Raw genomic sequence first — 12,577 nt, forward strand, 5'->3', positions numbered from 1 at the left:
ATTAACTCGAGACAATTTTGAAAAAAATAGAAATATTTAAATAATTTATTAAAAGTATTTCTAAATGAATCTTCATCCTTCAGTTACAAGTAAACAATCAAAAGACAAAACTTCTACTTAAAGCGTATCGAAGGAATCCAAATGTACGGTGACATTAGAGCTAAATGTCATGACAGTAAAAAAAAAAAAAATAAAGTAGATGCTAAATCTCCTGCACATTGAAGTACAAAACTCGTTGCCAATTTCCTGGTTCTTAAGAGAAAGAGTTCTGTATGTATATAGGATGACTATAAAGAAACTGTTCTGATAAATGAAACTGTAACTATTATACTGTTCACAAGAAAGGAATAAAATTTTGATTCAAGGGATTTTGAGATATGTTCCCAAGAATCATAAGAAAAAAAAACAAGTTAAGCTCTAACAGTTACGGTTACAGAGACAGAATTTTCAAACGCCAACATTGACTTTTTTTTTATTACAATGTGTTTTCCATAGCAAAAAACAATAAACAGCTTTGGAACAGTACCTGTAGCACGAAACTCACCACTGCTAGACAGAAAGAAAGCAGACGAATAACTGTGGTGTGCCTTCCAGAGGCATGAAGTTGAACAGATTCCTTTCGGCATTGCTCGTACTTTGATTCTAGCCACCATTTGTCGTTTGAAAAGTGTCATCGTGGTTAAAGTAGGTCAAGTAAAAAATTTGTGAAACATAATACAATGTTTTTTTTCTGTTTATTTGGTATTTTCTTTTTACTTCTTAGTCTGTCTAGCGCTATCGATTTTCGTGCTACAATATAGTTCCAAAGCTATTTATTGTTTTTTGCGATGGGGAATATATTCCAATAAAAATTGATGCTTGTCATTTTGAAATTTTGTCACTTTTAGTTTCAATTAAATTAACCCTCTGAGTTTATTTGTTTTTCATATGAATTTTGGGAGCATACCTCAAAATATTTTGAACCAAAATTTTAGTCCTTCCCCTGTGAACGGTATGATAGCTACTGTCTCATATATTGGTTAGTTTTTTTTTATAGTCATCCTGTATGTTTCGTTTTACACCTGCTTTAATTATGCTGGAAAATTAAGAAAGAAATATATGCTTTGATGTTTTTATATTTAACATTTTGTTCTTATATTTTTTTGGAGAATTTTCCAAGAAGAAAGTAGCTAAATATATTACATGCGGTATATAATTATTTTATCGATTCCAAAAAGGAAAAAGTTACAAAATGATACTCCTTTTTTTTACTATATGTAGATGTAAAAAATGAAAAAGAAAAACCTGCTTTAATGTGCATGGAAACAAGAGAGCTGAAGAGAAAATATTCCTTCCGATTCTAAACATCAAGGCTTGTATTTATACCTCTGTAATCATGCAAAGAATTTACAAAAAACATTTGCTGCTTGCAAGTATTTACATTTAGCACTTCGTTCATACAATTTTTTACGTCTTCCAAGAAGAAAATAATTAGATAAATTAAATTTGATAACTACTTATATTATTGTAGATCTATGAAGAATTTTGAATCCAAATGGTTAAAGGCAACACGTTCAAAATACAAACGCGCTTTCTTTCACTGTACATCGATGTAAAATCTAGCTCTAATGTGCAAACAAGAGAGAAAATCCCAAACAGAACACTTCCTCCAATTCTATGAACCGAAATTTGTATTTATATAATTTAATACAAGAATATTAAGAAAGAATTTGTTATTAGCCAAGTATCTCTCTTTAGAATTTGGTTCATTTATTTTGTCGAACAATCTTATGAGAAGAAAATAATGAAAGGAATTAAATTAGATATATAGTTATATAAATGTAGATCTATATCAAAATTCGGGTTCCAGTGGTTGAAAGGAAACACGTTTAAAATGCATACACGCCTTTTAGTGTACCAGCGTCTTTCACTGTACATCGATATAAAATCTAGTTCCAATGTACAAATAAGCAAGAAAGCCACGGATTGAAAAATCCCCCCCGATTCTATGCACCGAGATTTGTATTTATATCACCTGAAATCCTGGAGGGAAATTATTAAAGTATTTTTTTTAACGAAGAACTTTTCTTTAGTCTTTTATTCAGTTATTTTGTAGAACTGTCTTCCATGAAGAAAACAAATAAATAAAATTATATAATTATATAAATATAGAACTATATCAAATTTCAGATCCCAGTGGTTAGAAAGAAAACGTTCAAAAGATATACTATCTATTTTTCACGACACATAGATTTAAAAAATCCGTTATAATATGGAATTAAATGAAAAAACTAGGTGAAGCTATTTCCGCTGGTTCGATACACGCGAATTTGTGTTTACAGCAGCTGCAATTATACAGGAAAGTTGCTACAAAATTCGATATTTGCGATATCTTCCTTTACTATATTGTTCCTACATGTTGTTGGACAGTCTACGTGATGTCAAATGCTAATGAAGAATTCAAACCTCCTGGACTGAACAATATGATTTATACAAAATTTGGAAACTAATTTGGTTAATAATATACGTTAAGAGGAAAAAAGTAACTTGTTACCGAACACGAATCCGTTTCATTTATTATCACAACAATTTTATTTTGTATCCATTTTTTTTCAGTTCCAACAATTGCAAATATATTGCAGCTTTAAAATGGCATTTAAAAATCAGAGTACTTTTTGTATATATCAGCAATGTAGTTGAAATATGCTATCTAGAAATCTTTTCACTGACGGATTTGGTCCAAATTTTGACATACCAATCATTATAATGCTATGATTACATAATAAGTTTCATATTTTTATTTTTTATCACTTTTAAGTGCACATTGTTTATATGCACACGAATAGATAGACCGACAGACATATTTTGTCATAAATTTGAAGCCGGTCTTCAATTTTGGAATAAAGATCATATATAAAACTACACCAATCTATTTTTGGAAATAATTATATTCGAATGGTGAATAGCTAAAAAGTTAACTTGATAAAAAAATTGGTAAAAAATTTGATAAATATCTGCAATTTTAACTATAAAACTCCACACCAAATTTAACTTACATAAATATTTTCTCTTTTGTTGTCATATGTATTGGATGGACAGACAGACTTCTCATCGATAATTTCGGCGAATGTTTGAGTAGATATTGTAATTTCACCCGAAAGACTGTACACAAGATTTCATCGGCGGGTCCCGAAATATTTTTTAGATATTAAAATGGCAGAAGGGCAGGTATAATGTAATTCCTCAAATTATTTGGAGGAAACAACACATTTTAAAAGACGACAATATAAATTTTTTTTTTGAAAAATTTATCTCAAATCAGACGACTCATTTGCTCAGATATTTTTTCTTCTGAGAACTAGAAAAAAAAATAGGAAGTAATTATTCTTTTTCTAATAAAATAATAAAAGAATGGCATGCATTGATGTATTAATGGAACAATTGCAGAATTGTGTTTAAAGTGGATTCAGTGATTTTTCTTTAAATTAGTGTCCAACTTAAAGAAAGGGAATACCAAGATTTCAGCAGCTTAGTGATTTTCAGAGACGTCTCCTTACACGATAGTTATAGTTTCTAAAAATATTTGTAGAAAACAACGTATTAAGAAAAGAAATAAATAAGTAAAAGAAATATTTGCTGTAAATCAAACTATTCAGTTATAGCATTTATTTTCTGCGAAATGAAAATGAAGTACTTTAACAATCCTGCTTTATAGCAAATTAAATGATGAAACACGTTGGGTCGGTCGGGTTGCAATCGGTTTACATTTTTAATTGAAATTTATATCGAACAATAAAATCTCATCGAATGCCATAATTTTTTTCTAAGAAATAAAAACAATTCAGCAATTTCTTTAGAACAACAGCAACAATTTTTTTTTGAAAAAACAAAAAATAATTAGCAAGGATTGTGGACGTAATTTTATTCAAATTAATTATCGGGTCTTTTTTCATGACCCTCCCTAAATAGGTGAATTCCAAAGGGAGAAGAATATTAAGATTTCTGTTTACTGCCTTATTAATTTTTCGCTATTATATTTTGTCACGATAATTGTAGTTCATCAAGAAACACTGAAAACAACAATTTTTAAGAGAGGATACAATAGAATTGTTTCTAAAATATTTGTTGCAAATCAAACAACTCAGTCATCGTGATTCTTTCGTAAGGTATAATTAATAATACTGAGAATAAAGCAAAACAGCTGTTGGTTTGGTTTCTTAACAAAACAAATGGCAATATAAGCAGCAAATATGACATTTGGTCTATTACTTCTACTGTAAAACCTCATCCAAACTTGAAAAAAACTTATTAAAATAACTGCATTCATTAATTATAAATCTTTACTGTTGTATCAGCAGCATATTACTTAAAAATTATGCTTATTCCATAATTAATAAGCCCACTTATTGACTAAATGTAGAGCAGAAATTTGTTTTCAAAATCCACTTTCAGTGTTGTCGATGTCTAGGCTTCGATACGTACTAAGCGATAATTTCTTATTTTTATTTAAGGCTAGATACCTTTAGTGACTGGCGATATTCAGAAAATAGTGGTAAGGTCTAAATTCAATTAAATTTATCAAAAGGATAATCTGATACACATAGTACTTTCCAACAGAGAATTTTTATGCATCAAATTGAGACAGGCATAAAATTCCCGCTATTTTAATAGATTTACACCTGTTTTATTTTTATTCTGCTTTGATAAACCTTCCATGACATCATAATGTCATAAAAATGTATTTGCCAGGCAATTTATCTTCAAGTTGCACTTTATCATTCGTGGCATTGTCGTTTCACTTTCTTCTTCTTTTAATGAACTTCAGAGACACTTAATAATCTTTTTTTTATTAATATCAAATATAGAAGAAAATCAAGCGATTAAATGATTGCTCAAACTATGAGAAGTGTTTGAACTCTCTCGCAACTATGAAAATCCATTATTAAAATTTTTGCAAAAAAGATATCTAAAAAAATTACCAGAATCGAGGAAAAATTTATATGATTACTGAATAGTGTAATTTTTAAAATTTATTTTAAGACTTTAATAACACATATTATACTAATATAACAAACTTACACATAACTAACAGCAGCGTATATTTACATATTCTTTATTATTAGAAGATATATGTTCCTCAGAGCAGATGAAAATGAAGAATAACAGACTCGAAACCCATTTAAACGGAAAAATTCCCATATATCTATAAACCAATGAAATATTAATGTGTCGTAAGGAGATAAGTGGCATCATGTTGGTAAGGTGTGAAAGTTTGGGCAACCAGGTAACATCTTAAATATGTTCTTTAAAATGTCAAAATCAATTTCAAAATACCATTCTTATTCTTTAACTACCCTTAACTACTTTTGTTGGAAGTACACTTATAATGAATCGATTATTACTTATAAACTATTTTAGAACAGCTCACTATAGCTTATATCTTAAAGAAATCACAAAAAATGTAATCAATTTTGATTACATAATGTGGTTTTAATTATCAAATTAACTATCAACTAATTATTGTCACTATCGCATTTGCGGTAGCACTTTGTTAGTATCTAACATCAAAAAGCAGATTTTCAGCAAATTTTTCGTTGAAACTGAAATCGAGATTAGCCTTTTAGCAAGTTAAGACAAAATATTATTCTAATTAGAATCTTGTATTAACTGAAATGCATCCATTTTATTAAAGTTGTGTTATTCAAATGTTATAAATTGGATAACACATAGAATTGATACATAGTACAGTTATATTTATATAAAAATAATGCCACTAACCAACTTATGATTTGAAAACTAAAAGACGCGGAGATAAAAATGTCAGAAATTTCCTTTGAATCCATAGGCGATTCTATACAATAGCAGCAACTAAAACACAAAAGAAGTCAGTTAAATAACAGAGGAAAAGGTTGGAAAAACTAAACATGAAATGAAGAAACTGAAGCATACAATCTCACTGTATCTATTCGCAATTCATGAAAGGTGCTGACTTTGAGGAATGAATATACTTTTTCACTTCAAATTCGATATACTTCATAATAATTTATGGAAAGTTAGTCTTTACATTGAAAATATCACACAGAATTTCTGTGAACTGCGGATCCATCACATATTTATAAATACTAAGGAATCTTCACATTAATTTTTCTCATATTCTTTATGAGGTGGAGCTACTAGCAATCGGTGCGAATTATAAATCAATGGAATGATAACCAGGTTCTAAAGGTACAGAAATAACATAAAGTCATCCTGAATGTAAAATTTTAAAGCTAACAGATCAGGGAGTAAAGGAAAAATTACAAAATTCCATCTAAATAAATCTGAAGCAAGTCATACCAAATAAGAGTACATAAAAAGTAACAAATACTCATCATTTACGTTTTATACAAATTCTTTCACGATAAAAAAAAAAGATGGCTCTAAAATTTTTAAAGTCAACTTTCTATATTCAAATGGAATCATGATGGCTTAAAAGCAAGTTCATGAGCAGAAAATTTCAGGTCCAAAACCCATTTTATTAAACATATGTCCTGTATGCAAGTCCAATTCACATTAAACTTGGCGTCGTGGGTAAAAACAAAGTATTGTGCAAGTTTACAGAAGGGTCACTAACCCAGATATCAACCAGCTCAACTAACAGAGATTCAAAATTAAGAAATCAATACGAAACGAGACTTGACGTTGTTTCCAAATGGATTTTAAAGTCTAAAAATAAAAATAATTACGACTTTACACCATTTCCCGATTAAATTATAACCATATTATCACATAATTTTAAACAAGAAATTCTTGCATATACATATATTTCGCGTATCTCGACTAACAATTTCTCTCGCGACTCTCGTGTATTTCGTTCTTACAATTTGGATCATATTTTCTGTTTAGATAAGGTTTAGTTTCTTAAGTTTATCTATATAGGCCTTTCCTGAACGAACACACACACACACACACACACACACACACACACACACACACACACACACACACACACACACACACACACACACACACACACACACACACACACACACACACACACACACACACACACACACACACACACACACACACACACACACACACACACACACACACACACACACACACACACACACACACACACACACACACACACACTTTTGTATAACTTGTATAACTTACTATTACAGCCTTTTTTTTTTATTTGCTCTCATGCTGACAATGTCATACAGCCCCATCTCTTAAATTTTTGTGGTACTTGTATTGTTGCCATAGGATGATAAGTAGGGATTGCAATACCGGTATACCGAATACCAGTATTTTGAGTATTGTATACCAGTATACCGTTTTTTCGGTATTTACTAGAAATTTAAAAAATTTTCTCCACTATGTGTTCAGGGATCGCCAACATAGCAAAATAGTACACGTTTTTGTTTTTATGTCTCCCTAATGGGCGAAATTTATTAGATAATTAATGGCTTAATTAATTGCTTAAATCTAAATTAGCGAAACATGGATTATCCCTGAAAGAAGATATTGTATCCATAACGACTGACGGAACAACAGTTATGAAAAAAGTTGGAAAGTTGATTGGTGTAAATCAGCAATTGTGTTATGCTCATGGAATTCAATTAGGAGTAATAGATGTATTATACCAAAAAAAAAAGAAAGAAAGAACAGAAGAATCCAAATACTGTGGATATAGAAACTTCGGATTCCAATTTTGAAGAGAGTGAAAGTGATATTGACAATGAAGATAATAACAAAGAAGAAGATATTGCTAATGAGGTTGAAATATTAACCCATCAAGAGTTGCTTCCTATAATTTATAAAGTTTGAAAAATTGTTAAGATATTTAAACGTTTCCCTATAAAAAAATGACATATTACTAAAATATATACTAACTGAAAATAAAACAGAATATATGTTAATATTAGATTCTAAAACACGTTGGAACAGTTTACTCCTAATGATGGAATGAATTTTGAAACTGAGAAATCCAATCCTAAAAGCAATAATCGACTTAAACCTGTAAATTAATTTTTCAAATAGTGAATTCGACTTAAATTCCAGAGCTGAATCAGCTCTACTTACAATAAAACTGACTACTGAGGCATTATGTCTGAGAGATTCTAATTTATTAACAGCTAATGCAAAATAAATAAATGTTGCAGTCAATGAAAGAACAGCACACATCACTAGCTGAAGAATTATATATTACATTGAAAAATCGCACAGAAGAAAGGCATACCGAAATAGAAAATGTCTTATGGTATTTACATAATTATAATGATTTTAAAAATGAAAATGAAAAAGAAAGCAAAGAAAATAACCAATTCAAATCTGATTAAGTTTATAATAAGTTTTCTTAACATTTTTTACCCACAAACCTATCCACATTCAGACGAATTCGGTTCAGTTATCGAAGATTATGGTGACACTAATGTCGATAGTGAAAAGGAATTGTCTCTTGAACAAAAATTAGAATTAGCAATAGATAAAATAATTTCAACGAACCAAAATACAATACAGAAAGCAGCAATATCCAAAAACCATCCGATGAGAAATCGATTTATTTGAAGAGGTAAATACTTGGAAAAAATATATCAAGCATTGCTAACAGTACCACCAACTAGCGTAGACGCCGAAAGAGCATTTTCGACAGCAGGTAATTTTTGCACATTACTTTTCAGGCTTAATGACAGTACAATTGATACATTATGTTTTTTTATGATTACATTTCAAAAATTTGTAATAGTACTACAGACTGAATAGTGATATTTACACTTTTTTGTGATTAAAAAAATGAGAACTTTTTTTTAAAATTCTTTATATAATGTTATAATTTATAAGTTAAAAATTATTTTTTGTGATATTTACGCTTTTTAATAAAACTGGCAAATAAAACAAAGAAACACCTGTGTTTTCTTCCTTTTTCTAAAATTTCTAATATCGGTTTTAATACCGGTATCAAGATCTGAAAAATGCCGAATACCGGTATTGAAATTCTGGTCCGATATTGCAATCCCTAATGATGACCTACTGATACTTGAAAATTTTGTGAGATGGCGCTGATGGATGTGAAATGAGGCAAGATTGAAAAAATATTCATATGTAATCAGTATGTGATTTGTATCTAAATATTAAAAAAAAAATGTTTGCGAAGCTAGATCTCTCAGATATTATTTAATTATAACCAGAACCTCTTTAAGCATATATCTACTGAAAATACTCATTTTTTTTCAAATTTTATTTGAGAATATTTTCATCGCTGTAATGTTATATTATTCTAAAATATACACGTGTTCAAGAAAATAGTTCATGTTATCGTGTTACGGTGAGAAAGGCAATAAATATTCGTTTTTGTAACAAAACGAATTACAATGTTCTGCTAATGTATTGTCGTTCCTTATAAAGGAAAACGTTTACAAGCTTTAGCCGAAAGACAATAAGAAAAAATGAACTGGCAACTGTTTACTCAGCAGATTTCAAACACGCCAACAATTAAAACATCACTATTTAATCCTTCTCAAAAGATACATTTACAATAATTCACATAATTGAGAAATGGTTTCTGTGGTCCCTAGATTTATTGCATTGATTCTTCTTTATATTTCGTCAAATGCATTAGAATGCTTAGGGCGTAAGCGCCATAAAAGCGAAGACGCGCTGTTTGCATGCCTTGAAAAACAAATGTGCGATTGTGGTAAATAGAATTTATTATTTTTATTTATTTTGTTTTCTTAATTCGGTTGGGTATGAATTTCATAACCACCAAGATTGCTCTTTTCTTACTTTTCTACGAATGTATTAGTGTATTGTCTATTCTCAAATACCGAAATTCCACTTTTGCGCATGCACCAAGATGCGTTGATTTCAGCAAAATATGGTTGATATGAAAAATGGGAGACTATATGTTCATATTTGATTTAGCAAATCAATAAATCTTTATTATCACGTAATTACTATCAAATATCAAATACAGAATCTTCCTACACTTTTGACCATGCACGAGGAGAAGTTTATTTAATCGAAATAGCAATGAGATGGAACGCGTTTATCAGAGTGGAGATCAAGTCAATTTTATAGTATTACATGTAATTTTATTTCAAATTTAGACCAGATCCATCAAAGGATTATTTGTCTGTTGGTCCGGATATTCAAATGTATATAAACATGACAACTCTAAAACACAATGAATTAAGTTCTTGAAATTTTGTATGTAATCTTGTTACTATAATTGCAGCTATGTATAAAATTTTGATCTCAATAGACGAAATGGGAACTTTTAGTATATAGCAAAGCCCAAAACGTTTTTGGACGAGATATCGTGACTACGGGAGGCTGTTAGTGCCGGGATTTCGTTTGTTCACCCTTCCGCCTTGGCCTAGGCTCGGTTCCTAGGATCATATAAATGCGAGAGATAGTGACGTTTACGGCCTTATCTATGGTACAAAACTTGCAAGTTGGCTAAAAGAAGGAGAGAGGGCATTCTTAGAAGTGCACAAGAAATTCTCAGGGAGATCATTCAGTCTGACTTATTTAGAAAATATGCTATCACATTTTAAGATACAAATATTGTAATTTTTGATATTTTGGAACTTGGATAATATTATTTAAAATCCTACCAATGAATTATCACTTAAAAGTTTCACTTGTTCACAACGCGCTCTCACAATCGAAAATTTACTTTATTTGTGAATAAGCAATCATTTGAAAGGAGGACAATAGCCAAAAAATCGAAAAAATTCACTTTTTTCCATTAAATGTGTAACCTATATGTGTTATTAGCTATAAAAAAACAACGAAAGTCACTAAATAAATAATTGATATGCAGTATTTCCAATAAATTGTATCTAAAAAATATTTAAATTGACTAAAGCTTTTTTTTTATTTTCCCAGAAAACAATTTTTGGATCTGTACCCTTTCTAGCTGCTAATTTGGAATATTATTACACTGTTCTACTAAAATAAAATTTCACCAAATCTTGTTCTTCATTTCTGCACTTTTTTCAAAGGGATATCCATGAATTGGATACCCCTTTGATATCCAATTAGGTCATTAATAGTTAAGGAGTAAGAAGTTTAGAAATAAATATTTAAACTATTATAATCCATCATATCTTACAATTTGGCAACACTATAAAAAGTTCAGGATAATTTAAAAAAATTCTTCAATTCAATTTAATTCATGACCTAAAGGGATGACTTATTCTCTCAAATACTTTGTGCTATCTGCGTTTGTATAAAATTTGTTAATTCTTGATCTTCAGGCCTGCATTTTGCAAGAACTTAATGGAAGAATCGGAATTATAGAATTAAAAATAGTTTGCCATTTAATGGTTAAGATAGCCATATTATTTCTTGAATTTTAAATATTCCTAAAAATATAGTAATACAAATATTTATATTCTTTACAATTTTTCACTTAATTTATATTATAATACATAACTAATAAATTTCATTCAAATTATTTCCAATATTTATTGCAGATATACCTCAACGTTTCGGTGATTGTTTCAGCATGATGACTGAAAAAGTAAGTTTCATTTTTATATTCTTCCATTTTTTTAAGAAAACATCATTCGCGGAAAAATGTATGCCCTAGCAATTCTTAAAACTTTCTTCTACCATGTTTTTTTAAGATTTTCGAAATTCCAAATATTCTATAATATATTTCATTATATATAAATACCAAATATTTTGCGCTTGAAATACAAAACTTTTAAACAAGATCCTACATGTTAATTTATAAAACTATATTTATGTCTTATGATGTTGAAGTTACAAGAAAGTTATTTTCTGGTGTGCTGGTAATTCTTCAATAACCTGAGTCACCTCTCTCTCATACACATTTAGCATACAACTCTCTAATCTGTGAACCACACAGGCAAAATTCATCTTCTGAGATATTAGAGTCCAAACTCATTTAAGGTATATTCAATTTATTAAGTTGGATCATGATTTGTAACCAAAACTTGGAATACTTATTTAAAATTAAGTAAAGATGTTGAAACATAACTTTATACTATCAATAAATTTCTGAAGTATTAATAAATATAAAATCAGAATGAGATGAAAAGTAAATTTAATAATTCGGAAAATCGACGTCCTAAATTATTTTCTCAAAATTTATTTCATTCAATTTATTTATTTCATTTATTTATTAAATGTATTTGGAATTATTAAATCGAAAATTAATCATTGCAGATTGTAAAAATTTGCAGTTTTATTCTCAAATCAGATTTAAAAAATATATATATGGTTCAGGCAGTTAAAAACTAATTATAACGACAGAAAATTTTGATATATATATATATATATATATATATATATATATATATGAAACTAAATTTCAGTGTTCTGTTGTATTTTTCACTTCATTAAATTTTTATAATATACAATAAAATAAGAGTTTAACAAGTTTTAAGTTAAGAGTTTATATTTTAATATTTTAAGCAATTAATGAAATTTTAATGCCAAACAAGTGGCGCCATATTGTTATAAATTATGAAAATAAAATCGCTTATAACATATTATGATATATATAATATTGATTTAAAAAAGTTTGAATTTTGCTTTTTCTGCAAAATTTATTTTTATAAATTGTAATACTTTA

Source organism: Argiope bruennichi, chromosome 6 (assembly GCF_947563725.1).
Source record: "Argiope bruennichi chromosome 6, qqArgBrue1.1, whole genome shotgun sequence".
NCBI classification, from domain to species: Eukaryota; Metazoa; Arthropoda; class Arachnida; order Araneae; family Araneidae; genus Argiope; species Argiope bruennichi.